At 46.1% G+C, this 16315-nt stretch overlaps 1 protein-coding gene across 2 annotated transcripts in view; it reads left to right on the top strand.

Annotated features, from left to right (window-relative positions):
- The window catches only part of sog (short gastrulation), a 277663-nt gene that overhangs the window by 154586 nt on the left and 106762 nt on the right, over positions 1–16315 (top strand). The window contains exon 1 of one of the 2 annotated variants that reach the window (XM_069336218.1): positions 14694–14833. The exons of the other annotated variant lie outside the window; for it this stretch is intronic. The gene's annotated coding sequence lies outside the window, so the exon portion shown is untranslated. Of the gene's footprint in view, positions 1–14693; positions 14834–16315 lie in introns of those variants that run through there. 2 annotated transcript variants of the gene reach the window in all.

The raw sequence follows: 16315 nt of genomic DNA, 5'->3' as shown, positions 1-16315 counted from the left end.
TATCCACCCAAACTCACTCGTACTCATGTGCCTTACTCATGAGCCTTACTCACCATTCACAAATTTCAGTCACGATACATCCACTACAAACGAGTCTTCTGAAGCCTGTTCTCACGATTTGAGGAGCATTCAATATGTATATGTAATATGAGTATGAGTATTCAATATGAGTATGTATATCTGCCTGCCTACCTGCCTGGATTCCTGGATGCCTGCCTGCCTGCCTGCCTGCCTGCCTGCCTGCCTGCCTGCCTGCCTGCCTGCCTGCCTGCCTGCCTGCCTGCCTGCCTGCCTGCCTGCCTGCCTGCCTACCTGCCTACCTGCCTACCTGCCTACCTACCTACCTACCTACCTACCTACCTACCTACCTACCTACCTACCTACCTACCTACCTACCTGCCTAACTATATGGACAGACAGACGTAACGAGAAAGGCGACCAAGGCCGTCACCGAATGGTCATTAGTGTGTGTGTGATGTATCGAGTGTATTGATTGATGGCGGGTGTAGCTGAGAATGTGGGTAGTGACGTCAGGCAAGGTCCCGGAGATGAGGGACTCAACCACAGATCACGCCTATATAGGGAGGAGTGAGAGGCGCTGCATACTGATGGGAGTACTCTCACGTCTCTGATTATGGTTTGCAGCTTCATTTCTTTCGCATTTTAGGAAAAATAGATCAAGCTCCTGGGCCCCGGCTATATGTAGTGAGGTTAAACTAATGGTTTGTCATATAATTTGTGTTTTAAACAGTAGATGGAGTATGTCGCTGCTTCCTTGTAGTTCATCCCATTATTCATCTCTTACGTTCAAGGAAGACTTGTTTACATCACCAGGAGGGGGGGGGAGGGGAGGGGGATACGAACTTAGGTCAGGCAGCAGTAGAACTCTCGAAATCACCAACAGGCAATCACAGGCAACTGTTTTTTTTTTTTAGTTTATACATATGATCCCTCGTTATATTTCCTCTCGGTCGTAATACGTTGGGTTCCCTCCACCTGGTCTTTGACTCGTAAGATCTTGTATGAAAGGATCATGTCTCTTCTCTAGTTTTCTTTTTTTCAATTATGTTAGGTTCAGCTGACATAGACTGTCCTCGAAGCATTGTTTCTCTTAATCCGGGAACCAGAAACGCGGCAAACGTTCGTATGCTCTCAGGTGTTCCTCAAGGAGCGGGTTCCTTGCTTCTACCGCCACGAGAACTGGTTTATGTTGAGCTCTGATGAGACACCATTTGTTTGGCCGTGTGCTTGTTTGCTGTGTACTCCGGTAGCACGAGTAGTTGTGCTCTAGCTTCATATGTTATAACCCTCCAGGGAGTTGTTACCTCGGGACCTATTAGCTCTGGCTGTCGTTAGTCAGCGTATAAGGTATTATTATTGTTATTGTTGTGAAGGGTGACGGAGAGTTACAGGTATATATATATATATATATATATATATATATATATATATATATATATATATATATATATATATATATATATATATATATATATATATATATATATATATATATATATGTCGTACCTAGTAGCCAGAACTCACTTCTCAGCCTACTATGCAAGGCCCGATTTGCCTAATAAGCCAAGTTTTCATGAATTAATGTTTTTTCGTCTACCTAACCTACCTAACCTAACCTAACCTAGCTTTTTTTGGCTACCTAACCTAACCTTACCTATATATATAGGTTAGGTTAGGTTAGGTAGGGTTGGTTAGGTTCGGTCATATATCTACGTTAATTTTAACTCCAATAAAAAAAATTGACCTCATACATAGTGAAAAGGGTAGCTTTATCATTTCATAAGAAAAAAATTATAGTAAATATATTAATTCAGGAAAACTTGGCTTATTAGGCAAATCGGGCCTTGAATAGTAGGCTGAGAAGTGAGTTCTGGCTACTAGGTACGACATATATATATATATTTGCTTCATGGTATATATGTGTATTCATTGTATATATACAATCGTTTATATGTGGAATATAGCGTGAGTTATGACAGGACGCGGGCTGTCCGCCTGGCTGACACCATCTGAATGTTTTTGGGAGCTGTCTGTCTTTTCCCAGGAGCAGGGAGTGGTTGTTAGAGTCCTCACCTGTCTTGTCAACATATATGGATCTCCATAGATGATTGATTTAGATCAATCATATATAGAATCATATATATATATTTTGTGCGTATTCTCCTTTCATAAATTATTTTTTTCTGCCTTATTCCTCTTTCCTGTACATTGATCTTCTGTACTCTCTCTCTGCTCTCTGTTAGAGAGATTAGAGAGAAAAGACGGAATATAAATTTGATATTAGTTTCAGATTTTGCAGTTGAAGAATAGGCTTTGATCCCTGAGACCCAGTACCCTGTTATGGTAGGTAGTTTGTTTCTGTAGAGTCTATTAACTTTGTTCTCCATGTGTAGGAGTATACATATATACATACACATACTCGTTTCTTGCCTCTAGTTTATTTTTCCGCACTTGAAATCTTCCATTATTAGGGGTTTTAATGCCAGCGTTCTGCGAGAAGACGTTGGTGTCACTCTGAGACCTTCAGGTGTTGACTGCTGGTGTTGACAGCTGGTGTTGACAGCTGTACACAGGGGCTGTCATCGTCCTTCCTTCACCTGCTCCTTCCACACACTAATTTACATTTGGAGCGGCGAAGTTGTGTTTTGTGAAGTGACGCGTGTGCAAGATGGTGTGTGTGTGTGTGTGTGTGTGTGTGTGTGTGTGTGTGTGTGTGTGTGTGTGTACTTACCTAATTGTACTTACCTAATTGTGCTTGCGGGGGTTGAGCTCTGGCTCTTTGGTCCCGCCTCTCAACCGTCAATCAACTGGTGTACAGATTCCTGAGCCTATTGGGCTCTATCATATCTACATTTGAAACTGTGAATGGAGTCAGCCTCCACCACATCACTTCCTAATGCATTCCATTTGCTAACTACTCTGACACTGAAAAAGTTCTTTCTAACGTCTCTGTGGCTCATTTGGGTACTCAGCTTCCACCTGTGTCCCCTTGTTCGCGTCCCACCAGTGTTGAAAAGTTCGTCCTTGTTTACCCGGTCGATTCCCCTGAGGATTTTGTAGGTTGTGATCATGTCCCCCCTTACTCTTCTGTCTTCCAGTGTCGTGAGGTGCATTTCCCGCAGCCTTTCCTCATAACTCATGCCTCTTAGTTCTGGGACTAGTCTAGTAGCATACCTTTGGACTTTTTCCAGCTTCGTCTTGTGCTTGACAAGGTACGGGCTCCATGCTGGGGCCGCATACTCCAGGATTGGTCTTACATATGTGGTGTACAAGATTCTGAATGATTCCTTACACAGGTTCCTGAACGCCGTTCTGATGTTAGCCAGCCTCGCATATGCCGCAGACGTTATTCTCTTTATGTGGGCTTCAGGAGACAGGTTTGGTGTGATATCAACTCCTAGATCTTTCTCTCTGTCTGTTTCATTAAGTACTTCATCTCCTATTCTGTATCCTGTGCCTGGCCTCCTGTTTCCACTGCCTAGTTTCATTACTTTGCATTTACTCGGGTTGAACTTCAACAGCCATTTGTTGGACCATTCACTCAGTCTATCCAGGTCATCTTGTAGCCTCCTACTATCATCCTCTGTTTCAATCCTCCTCATAATTTTTGCATCGTCGGCAAACATTGAGAGGAACGAATCTATACCCTCTGGGAGATCATTTACATATACCAGAAACAGTATAGGTCCAAGGACTGACCCCTGCGGGACTCCACTTGTGACGTCTCGCCAATCTGAGACCTCACCCCTCACACAGACTCGTTGTCTCCTGTTGCTTAGGTATTCCTCTATCCACCGGAGTACCTTCCCTCTCACTCCAGCCTGCATCTCCAACTTTCGCACTAGCCTCTTGTGTGGCACTGTATCAAAGGCTTTCTGACAATCCAAAAATATGCAGTCTGCCCACCCTTCTCTTTCTTGCCTTATTTTTGTTGCCTGGTCGTAGAATTCAAGTAACCCTGTGAGGCAGGACCTGCCATCCCTGAACCCATGTTGATGCTGTGTTACAAAGTTCCTTCGCTCCAGATGCTCCACTAGTTTTTTTCGCACAATCTTCTCCATCAGCTTGCATGGTATGCAGGTTAGGGACACTGGCCTGTAGTTCAGTGCCTCCTGTCTATCCCCTTTCTTGTATATCGGGACTACGTTAGCTGCTTTCCAAGTATCTGGCAGTTCCCCTGTTGCCAGTGATTTGTTATACACTATGGAGAGTGGTAGGCTCAGTTCTCTTGCTCCTTCCTTTAGAACCCAAGGGGAGATTCCATCTGGGCCTATAGCCTTCGTCACGTCCAACTCTAGTAAACACTTCCTTACTTCCCCACTGGTAATCTCAAACTCTTCCAGTGGTTCCTGGTTAGCTATTCCCTCACTTACCTCTGGAATTTCTCCTTGTTCTAAGGTGAAGACCTCCTGGAATTTCTTATTCAATTCCTCACACACTTCCTTGTCATTTGTAGTGAATCCTTCCGCCCCTATCCTTAATCTCATAACCTGTTCCTTTACTGTTGTTTTTCTCCTAATGTGGCTATGCAACAATTTAGGCTGAGTCTTTGCCTTGCTTGCGATGTCATTTTCGTATTGTCTTTCTGCCTCTCTTCTCATCCTGACATATTCATTCCTGGCATTCTGGTATCTTTCTCTGCTCTCCAGTGTCCTGTTATTCCTATAGTTTCTCCATGCCCTTTTACTTTGCTGCTTAGCTAGCCTACATCTTTGATTAAACCATGGGTTTCTCATCTTCATTTCTCTGTTTTCCTTTTGGACTGGGACAAACTTGTTTGCTGCGTCCTTGCACTTCTGCGTGATGTAATCCATCATATCTTGGGCCGTCTTTCCCCTGAGCTCTGTTTCCCATGCTATATCTGTTAGGAATTTTGTTAGTTAGTGTGTGTGTGTGTGTGTGTGTGTGTGTGTGTGTGTGGGTGTGTGTGTGTGTGTGTGTGTGTGTGTGTGTGTGTGTGTGTGTGTGTGTGTGTGTGTGTGTGTGTGTGTGTGTGTGTGTGTGTGTGTGTGTACTCACCTATTTGTGCTTGGGGGGGTTGAGCTTCGGCTCTTTGGTCCCGCCTGTCAACTGTCAATCAACAGGTGTACAGATTCCTGAGCCTACTGGGCTCTATCATATCTACACTTGAAACTGTGTATGGAGTCAGCCTCCACCACATCACCCCCTAATGCATTCCATTTGTCAACCACTCTGACACTAAAAAAGTTCTTTCTAATATCTCTGTGGCTCATGTGGGTACTCAGTTTCCACCTGTGTCCCCTTGTTCGCGTACCGCCCATGTTAAATAATCTGTCTTTATCTAACCCTGTCTATTCCTCTGTGAATTTTGTATGTGGTGAACATGTCTCCCAGAATTTTTCTGTCTTCCAGCGACGTGAAGTGCAATTCACACAGCCTCCTTTGGTTAGATAATGATGGTTGTGATTAGGTAACTCCCACCTCTCTCTCTCTCTCTCTCTCTCTCTCTCTCTCTCTCTCTCTCTCTCTCTCTCTCTCTCTCTCTCTCTCTCTCTCTCTCTCTCTCTCTCTCTCTCTCTCTCTCTCTATGTCTCTCTCTCTCTCTCTATGTCTCTCTCTCTCTCTCTCTCTCTCTCTCTCTCTCTCTCTCTCTCTCTCTCTCTCTCTCTCTCTCTCTCTCTCTCTCTCTCTCCCTCTCTCTCTCTCTCTCTATGTCTCTCTCTCTCTCTCTATGTCTCTCTCTCTCTCTCTCTCTCTCTCTCTCTCTCTCTCTCTCTCTCTCTCTCTCTCTCTCTCTCTCTCTCTCTCTCTCTCTCTCCCTCTCTCTCTCTCTCTCTCTCTTCTCCTCATTTTATTCCAACCAGACCCGCCCCCCCCTGCTAGAGGTACGCGCCCTGCATGCCAAACAGTCTGAGAACAGCAGGAATGGCTGTTTGCTTGTAACCACCTGGGCACAACCTGACCAGGCAAACAGGTTAGCTGCCAAAGCTGGCAAGCATAAAGGTTACCTGACAGGCAAGCTGGCAAGCAGAAACATGTAAGGAATCATTCAGAATCTTGTATACCACTTATGTCAGACCAATCCTGGAGTATGCAGCTCCAGCCTAGAGTACATGGTTAGTTAAACTCAAGACAAAGTTAGGGAAAAGTGAGAGGTATGCCACCAGACTAGTCCCAGCACTGAGAGGTATGAGCTACGAGGATAGGCTACGGGAGCTAAACCTCGCGTCCCTGGAAGACTAAAGTGTAAGGGGAGACATGATCACCATCTACAAAATTCTCAGGGGGATTGACAGGGGTGGAAAAAGATAAACCATTGAGCACGCGGTGGAACACGAACAAGGGGACACAGGTGGAAACTGAGTGCCCAAATGAGTTACAGAAACATTAGAAGGAACATTGGTGGTGATGGTGGTGGTGATGGTGGTGGTGGTGATGGTGGTGGTGGTGGTGGTGATGGTGGTGGTGGTGGTGATGGTGGTGGTGGTGGTGGTGGTGGTGGTGGTGCTGCTGTTAACTACTATCCCCCCCCCCTAGTTTCCCTTCAAGTAACTACCCCTCTCCCCTCCTACCAGTCACTCCCCGGCTCCTCCCAAATCGCTCCCTATCCTCCTCTCAAACTCCTCCCCCCCCTTCCCCATCGCTAACTATCCCTCCCTATCCTTTTATCCATTCTGCCTCTTTCCCATTTATGCCTCTCCTTAGGCGTTCGTCTGTCCTCGACCTCTCTATCTGCCTTCCCCTCCCCCCCCCTCTATCCCCCCCAGCTCTCTCCTAGCCCCCCCCCCTCCCCCCTCCTACCTATCCTTCAACTTAATTGGAGCAATAATTTTTCGGTGTATCTTTTGATGGCGGTGTTTCTGAAGGATAGATAAACACTAGCCCATCATCTTCTGATTACTATGCCTGATTCACCATCTCTGATTTAGCATCTCTGATTCAGCATCTCTGATTCAGCATCTCTGATTCAACATCTCTGATTCAACATCTCTGATTCAGCATCTCTGATTCAGCATCTCTGATTCAGCATCTCTGATTCAGCATCTCTGATTCAACATCTCTGATTCAACATCTCTGATCCAACATCTCTGACCCACCATCATCTGACCCACCATCATCTGATCCACCATCTCAGATCCACCATCTCTGATCCACCATCTCTGATCCACCATCTCTGATCCACCATCTCAGATCCAACATCTCTGATCCACCATCTCTGATCCACCATCTCTGATCCAACATCTCTGATCCACCATCTCTGACCCACCATCTCTGATCCACCATCTCTGATCCAACATCTCTGATCCACCATCTCTGATCCACCATCTCTGATCCAACATCTCTGATCCACCATCTCTGACCCACCATCTCTGATCCACCATCTCTGATCCAACATCTCTGATCCACCATCTCTGACCCACCATCACTGATACACCATCTCTGATCCACCATCTCTGATCCACCATCTCTGACCCACCATCTCTGATCCACCATCTCTGATCCAACATCTCTGATCCACCATCTCTGACCCACCATCACTGATACACCATCTCTGACCCACCATCACTGATCCACCATCTCTGATACACCATCTCTGACCCACCATCATCTGATCCACCATCTCTGATCCACCATCTGATCCACCATCTCTGATCCACCATCTCTGATCCAACATCTCTGATCCACCATCTCTGACCCACCATCACTGATACACCATCTCTGACCCACCATCACTGATCCACCATCTCTGATACACCATCTCTGACCCACCATCATCTGATCCACCATCTGATCCACCATCACTGATACACCATCTCTGACCCACCATCACTGATCCACCATCTCTGATACACCATCTCTGACCCACCATCATCTGATCCACCATCTGATCCACCATCTCTGATCCACCATCTCTGATACACCATCTCTGATCCACCATCTCTGATCCACCATCTCTGATCCACTATCTCTAATCCACCATCTCTGATTCAATACCTTTTTTCTTTCAAAACCAGATATGCTTCATGTTAAGGGGTTGCCTCACAACCTGATGCCTTACATATTCATAATCGCTTCAAGCCTTAATGTGAACCAGATAATATGTTCATTTACTACACATTTCTGGTCTGAAGCCCTTGTTGGTCTCAAGCTCATTTCGAACCCTTACATTGCCTCTTGACCTTGATAGATTCAGGTTCAGTTTTGCCCTTAAGCAGTGTCTTATTATAGCAGTTATAATGGTGGGGGTGAGGGGGGGGGAGAAGGGGGGAGTGATTAGGGGAAAGCACCAAGATATTGCGACTATATAGCACTGGGAAGGGGGTCAGGATAAGGATTTATCCCCCCCCCCCCACACACACACACTTCTGTCTTCGTTGGAAGACAGAATAGTTAGGGGGGGACATGATCATCACATTCAAGATTCTCAAGGGAATCGACAGGGTTGAGAAAGACAGGCTATTTAACACAAGGGGCACACACACATTAGAAAGAACTTTTTTAGTGTCAGAGTGGTTGACAAATGGATGCATTAGGAAGTGATGTGGTGGAGGCTGACTCCATACACAGTTTCAAGTGTAGATATGATAGAGCCCAATAGGCTCAGGAACCTGTACACCTGTTGATTGACAGTTGAGAGGCGGGACCAAAGAGCCAAAGCTCAACCCCCGCAAGCACAACTAGGTGAGTACACACATTTGATATAGAGCGTACTGAAGTACCTGTGGGGGGGGGGTGAGTGACGTCACTAATTACCAGCTCCGGTCATGTGAGAGTAATTGAGCAGATGTGTACTGTGCACCTGGCAATGGTGGAGACATGACAGCAGCATACAAAATACTTACCGGGATTGATAGAGTGGAAATAGACGAAATATTCACATGGAATAATAACGGAACAAGGGGACCACGGGTGGAAGCTGGAAACTCAAATGACTCGTAGAGTTGTTAGAAAGTTTTCCTTCAGAGTAATGGGAAAATAGAATAAAATAAAGAATTACTTATTATTAACATCTTTATTAACAAAATTAATTACAATTTTGCCATGTCCTCCGCTAATATGAAGGTTAAGTTAATTATGTTTGCGGCGCCAGTTAAATAAATATATTAATCACTCACGGGTCGTTAGCTTCCTGTTGTTAGTGTGTGGTGAAATTGCTCGCGATATATCTTATAGAGTGAATTATAAACTCTCCTTTGTGGCACAGAATAGCTAAATAAAAAAAAAAAATCGAGATAACTAGCCATTGCGATAGTTTTAGCAATAGTAGTAATAACGGTTGGTGTTAACGGTACTAGTAACGGGTTGAAATGGTTGTAGATGGTAGTAATTGTTGTTGACTAATTTCAGCATATCAAACTTATATGGAGAGAGAGAGAGAGAGAGAGAGAGAGAGAGAGAGAGAGAGAGAGAGAGAGAGAGAGAGAGAGAGAGAGAGAGAGAGAGAGAGAGAGAGCGACCTGTTAACCCTAACCTAACCACATTGTTAATATGTGTTTATGTAGCAGTACTCCCTCCCCCTCCCTCCCCCATGTATCATCACTACTACTAAACATGTGTTACCGCACATGTTGACACGTGGTGGTGTAGAATACAGCTTGTTTAGAGTTCAGGGGGGGCGGGCCAGCCCCCCAACCCCCCAACCCCCCAATCTCCTCTCTCTCCCTCAACCCCTATATCTCTCTCCCTCAACCCCTATATCTCTCTCCCTCAACCCCTATATCTCTCTCCCTCAACCCCTATATCTCTCTCCCTCAACCCCTATATCTCTCTCCCTCAATCCCTATATCTCTCTCCCTCAACACCTATATCTCTCTCCCTCAACCCCTATATCTCTCTCCCTCAACACCTATATCTCTCTCCCTCAACCCCTATATCTCTCTCCCTCAACCCCTATATCTCTCTCCCTCAACACCTATATCTCTCTCTCCCTTCTCTCCCCTTTCACATTCCTCCCCCTCCCCTCCCCACTCTCATCTTTCCCCCCCCCCCCACGTAGATCTTGTCACGCCTGTCAATCTGTCATAAACGACTTGACAGGACATTAGTTCTGTCAGGCGACGAAGGGGCCGGCTTATTTGTTTATGTATAATGAATTTATGTGGTCGGGAGACGCCCCGTCATCATTATGGAGGGAGAATGTCCTGAGGGGTGACTGTGTCTGTCTGTCTGTCTGTCTGTCTGTCTGTCTGTCTGTCTGTCTGTCTGTGGGGGAGCTAATGGCGAGAACCTTGCGTACTTACTCGTCGCTACTACTAAAGTGGCCACTTGTTGAGTTACTTATAAACCTGATGACTTACAGAACATGAGGACTGGTAACTCATTAGAAGACATACAGAGCAGACATGAGGACTGGTAACTCATTAGAAGACATTCAGAGCAGACATGAGGACTGGTAACTCATTAGAAGACATTCAGAGCAGACATGAGAACTGGTAACTCATTAGAAGACATTCAGAGTAGACATGAGGACTGGTAACTCACTATATCATACAGAACAGACGTGAGGACTGGTAACTCACTAGAAGACATACAGAGCAGACATGAGGACTGGTAACTCACCATGATATCATACACAGCAGACATGAGCACTGGTAACTCACCATGATATCATACACAGCAGACATGAGCACTGGTAACTCACTATGATATCATACACAGCAGACATGAGCACTGTTAACTCACTATGATATCATACAGAGCAGACATGAGGACTGGTAACTCACTATATCATACAGAGCAGACATGAGGACTGGTAACTCACCATGATATCATACACAGCAGACATGAGAACTGGTAACTCACTATATCATACAGAGCAGACATGAGGACTGGTAACTCACTATGATATCATACAGAGCAGACATGAGGACTGGTAACTCACTATGATATCATACAGAGCAGACATGAGGACTGGTAACTCACTATATCATACAGAGCAGACATGAGGACTGGTAACTCACTATATCATACAGAGCAGACATGAGGACTGGTAACTCACTACGAAGCCGTCATTATTGGTGTCCAGTCCGGAACTAAAGCCTCAATTTACTCATTAGGAAAGACTGACAAGCGTCAAGAAGCAGTAGTCACCACCTGGCCTCGAGTCCGTGAAGGAGTGTGGGGAATAACTGCTATGAAACACTAGGATTAAAGTCCTGTTGGACCAAGCTCTCACAAGTCAACCCTGGCCTCAGACCGGGCTCGGGGAGTAGAAGACCTCTCGAAACCCTATACAGGTATGCCCCAGGAGGCGCTACAGTGCTACACAAGGTCAAGGTAATCACCGGGGGGAAAGCTGACCTCAGGCCGTTTGCCTGTAGTTTACCTGTATTGGACTTCGAGAGTTGTTCTGCACTAAGTGGGACTTGGGGAACACCGACTCTGTTCTGAATGTTCTACCGTGTTTTCCGTTCAAGTAAGTTGTTATTGTCGTGCATAATATTGATTTTGCAATGTCTTCCATGTGTATTATGTGATATCTTTCAGGGACCAGATTCACGAAGCAGTTACGCATGTACTTACGAACGTGTACATCTTTCCTCAATCTTTGACGGCTTTGGTTACATTTATTAAACAGTTTACAAGCATGAAAACTTCCCATTCAACTGTTGTTATTGTTATAAACAGCCTCCTGGTGCTTCGGAGCTCATTAACTGTTTAATAATTGTAAACAAAGCCGCCAAAGATTGAGAAAAGATGGACAGGTTCGTAAGTGTTTGCGTAAGTGCTTCGTGAATCTGAACCCAGGTTCGTAAGTGCTTGCGTAAGTGCTTCGTGAATCTGGACCCAGGCTTCGTTTCCTCTGAAGGTATTTTGAGTGCTTTGAGACAGTCGTTGTAAGTGTTTAACTGTGTCTGTACTCTCAGCATTGCGGGGAAAACTCGCGATATTCTCCACAGGTAAATATGTGTCAGTTGTAATTATTTTCAAACTGTTTAAGACAGTGTCTTATAAAGTGTAGCAGCTGTATTAAGAGTTGTCTTCATGTGATTGACTTGCAATTGTGATCGGTACGTGTTCTGATTGGTACGTGTTCTGATTGGTACGTGTTCTGATCGGTACGTGTTCTGATCGGTACGTGTTCTGATTGGTACGTGTTCTGATCGGTACGCGTTCTGATCGGTACGTGTTCTGATCGGTACGCGTTCTGATCGGTACGTGTTCTGATCGGTACATGGAGAGTATTGTGAAAGCCTGTGTGTATGTCTGTCACACAGTTGGTGTCAGGTTAACGAGGGGGTCCCAGTTTGATAGTAAACAACGGATACTCTAACGATCATGTAGATGAGGTAATTTGAAAGTAAGGTGAATTTCCATAACCTTACTATTACCAGTTACCATTACCGGTTACCATTACCGGTTACCATTACCGGTTACCATTACCGACCGCCATAAAGAGGTTAACAGAACCAACCCCTACCTATAAAATTCTTCTATGGTAACTCCTTTTCAACGACCCGCATGTAAGGGGTGGAAAAAAAATGTCCTGAACCACTTAGTTGTCAAAACCAGGATCGTCATCAAAAAGCTCACATATATATAACACAGAAATAGGAATAGCATACATTTTGTGGTGTCTAGCAAACAGAATTCCTTGAGATGGATGTGGTCTATGTCTCTGCATGTCCTCTTGGTGGGGACTGTCATCTCCTAAGTGAACTGTCAGCCTTAATATATAGACAAGATGACAATGTCTTTTTTCAAGGCGCCTGGCCATGCAGACAAGATAATGTTAAAATAGGAGATATGACATAGCAGAAACACTATATATCAAACACGCTCATTGCAATGATCAATAATTAGCATTCACCTAGTTACATTCTACCATCAACAAGACCGAGGTAGAATTACTAGTTCACACCTACCAGTACCCTCTACTGGGTATAAGACATCTTGTTGTAGTTTTTAGATTCAGCTACTGGGAACAAAAAGTTGCAAGTAGCACGGGCTATGGTGAGCCCGTAGTGGACTTACCCGGCACAGGAGCGGGGCTGTGACAGTGAGCAGTTACACCTCTATGTCCAACATGAAAGGGAAGGATATGTGTCTCCTCACATCATCTCACCTGAGCTCACCTGACTTCACCTGAGGTCACCTGACTTCACCTGAGGTCACCTGACTTCACCTGAGGTCACCTGACTTCACCTGAGGTCACCTGACTTCACCTGAGGTCACCTGAGGTCACCTCGTCAACCAGTCCTGCAGGAGGGGCGTGGTGCGCCCTCTGGTGGTCAGTCAACATTTAAAGTCATGACATCAAAGCTTCGGAATGGTTGGCCGGCGAGTTGAATGAATAGTGGGGAGGGGGTTGTGGTTGAGTATTTGAGTGGTTGTGAAGGTGGGTGGTTGAGTATGGGTGGATGAGTAAGAGTGCGTGGCTAAGCGGGTAGACTGGATGAGTCTGTTACAGGGTGGAAAATAGGTGACATAATGGGAAAGTGGGTGAATAGGTGAATAAATGGGTTAACACAGTGGGTGGAGGGTGAATACATGGGGTGAGTGGGTGGTGCTATGGGTAGACGGACAAATACTTTGTTATAGGTCTTTATGATAGGGACAGGAAGAAAGGGGGTTCCTCCCCCCCTTCTTCCTGTCCCAACTCCACAACAATAGGGCTAATTCGACCCTTTAGTCTACCCTCAATGTCCCCCAGACGATGGTGGTGGCTGGGGTGGGGGATAGTGGTGGCTGTGGGGTGAGGCATAGTGGTGGTTGGGGTGGGGATAGTGGTGGTGGAGTGGTTGTACCATAAGACATGAAAATAATAGTAATCCGGTTATGCAGGTTAGTTATGTCTATATCAATCTATTTTTAGAGATTGTTCTCTGTCTCTCTCTCTCTCTCTCTCTCTCTCTCTCTCTCTCTCTCTCTCTCTCTCTCTCTCTCTCTCTCTCTCTCTCTCTCTCTCTCACTCTCACTCTCACTCTCACTCTCACTCTCTCTCTCTCTCTCTCTCTCTCTCTCTCTCTCTCTCTCTCTCTCTCTCTCTCTCTCTCTCTCTCTCTCTCTCTCTCTCTCTCTCTCTCAGCATGAGTCACCGGAAGTGGTGTGGCGTGGTGTCATTAGATTCTTGACAATGACCTTGTCAGCTCTCTTGGAGTTATGTCTTCAGTCTCCTCTAACGACACTGCTAGTGACGACCCCTGGGGGACACTGCTAGTGACGACCCCTGGGGGACACTGCTAGTGACGACCCCTGGGGGACACTGCCAGTGACGACCCCTGGGGGACACTGCTAGTGACGACCCCTGGGGGACACTGCCAGTGACGACCCCTGGGGGACACTGCTAGTGACGACCCCTGGGGGACACTGCCAGTGACGACCCCTGGGGGACACTGCTAGTGACGACCCCTGGGGGACACTGCCAGTGACGACCCCTGGGGGACACTGCCAGTGACGACCCCTGGGGGACACTGCTAGTGACGACCCCTGGGGGACACTGCTAGTGACGACCCCTGGGGGACACTGCTAGTGACGACCCCTGGGGGACACTGCTAGTGACGACCCCTGGGGGACACTGCTAGTGACGACCCCTGGGGGACACTGCTAGTGACGACCCCTGGGGGACACTGCTAGTGACGACCCCTGGGGGACACTGCTAGTGACGACCCTTGGGGGACACTGCTAGTGACGACCCCTGGGGGACACTGCCAGTGACGACCCCTGGGGGACACTGCTAGTGACGACCCCTGGGGGACACTGCCTGGTAGCACAACGTCTCCCAAACACCTCAAGAAAGATCTAGGAGTTGATATCACACCAAACCTGTCTCCTGAAGCCCACATAAAAGGAATAACATCAGCGGCATATGCGAGGCTGGCTAACATCAGAACAGCCTTCAGGAACCTGTGTAAGGAATCATTCAGAACCTTGTATATACCACGTATGTAAGACCCATCCTGGAGTATGCGGCCCCGGCATGGAGCCCTTACCAACATAACTAGGTGAATACAAACAAAGCCCCCCCCACTCACAAACAACGCCCCCCCCACTCACAAACAACGGCCCCCCCCAACACGAGGGGGGGGCCAGACCTCCCCATAAACAAGGCCCTAGCCGTAAATCAAAGTAGGGAAGACATGCACATTAACGCTACATAAAAACAGCCGTAAAATCCGTGCTACTGGCTGGCTTATAGCGTGCCGGGTCGAGTGCTAGCTCATCGGCCCCGCCTCACCACCAGCCGTAGGTTGAGTCCTCAAGGACTCTAGTGTTACTTATCATACCTACATGTTATTACAACCTTTAGGGCTTCAGCCAGTGCCTGAGTGCATGTGATAAGTCGGGTTTTATTTGCGGGGGAATGAGACTCGGCTCTTGGGTCCCGCCTTAATCGTCTAGTGTTATTGATTGAAGAGCCTATGTAAGGCTGTATATAGAGCCTATATAAGGCTGTATATAGAGCCTATATAGAGGCTATATAAGGCTGTATATAGAGCCTGTATAAGGTTGTATATAGAGACTATATAAGACTGTATATAGAGCCTATATAAGGCTGTATATAGAGTCTATATAAGGCTGTATATAGAGCCTGTATAAGGCTGTATATAGAGCCTGTATAAGGCTGTATATAGAGCCTATATAAGGCTGTATATATACATTTAAATCTGTGTATGGAGTCTCTATACTTATTGCTAATGCTAATGGGGGTAGTATTCCTGTCACTATGGGTCTCTCTCTGTACTGTCTTATTCCCTGAGTATTTTGTGTGTGGTGATCATGTCTCCCTTGTTTCGTCTCTCCAAACGAAACACCTGAACGATTTTTGTTGAGATTCACAGAGGCGGTTCTTACATTAGTCATTCTTACCTGGAGAACTTGCACTTGCTCTAGTTGAACTCTAGTAGCCACTTGAGTCCTTATGTCTTTCGTCCGTTTTAATTCTTCTCAGAATGTATTCACCTAATTGTGCTTCGTGGGGTCGAGTTCTGGTTCTTTGGCCCCCCACATCCACCATTTTTCAATTCTTTTTAAAGTATTCAATTTGTTCACTACTCTGATACTGCCCAAAATGTTTCGTCCCTTTGGCACGTTTGGCCAGTTTTCCCTTGTGTTCCTCTGTTCACTATCAATGTTCTATATAACACCTCCTTCTGTCCCCCCCCCCAGGTCGTTCTCTCCAGTCTCCACAACGTACAGAATACAACGAGTTAACTTACCCAGAAACATACACACCCAAGCAACCCACCTACCCCTAACCAGCCAGCCGATTCATAGAAAACGGTGATTTATTTGTGAGCCGATATGCCTTCCATAGCACGATGGATTTGGTACGTTGGTTGCTATAAGGACGGATTGGGGGAGTCACGTGGTATACAGTGTATATACATAT

This window comes from Procambarus clarkii, chromosome 35 (assembly GCF_040958095.1).
Source record: "Procambarus clarkii isolate CNS0578487 chromosome 35, FALCON_Pclarkii_2.0, whole genome shotgun sequence".
Lineage (NCBI taxonomy): Eukaryota > Metazoa > Arthropoda > Malacostraca > Decapoda > Cambaridae > Procambarus > Procambarus clarkii.
This window is presented reverse-complemented; position numbering and strand designations above follow the sequence as displayed.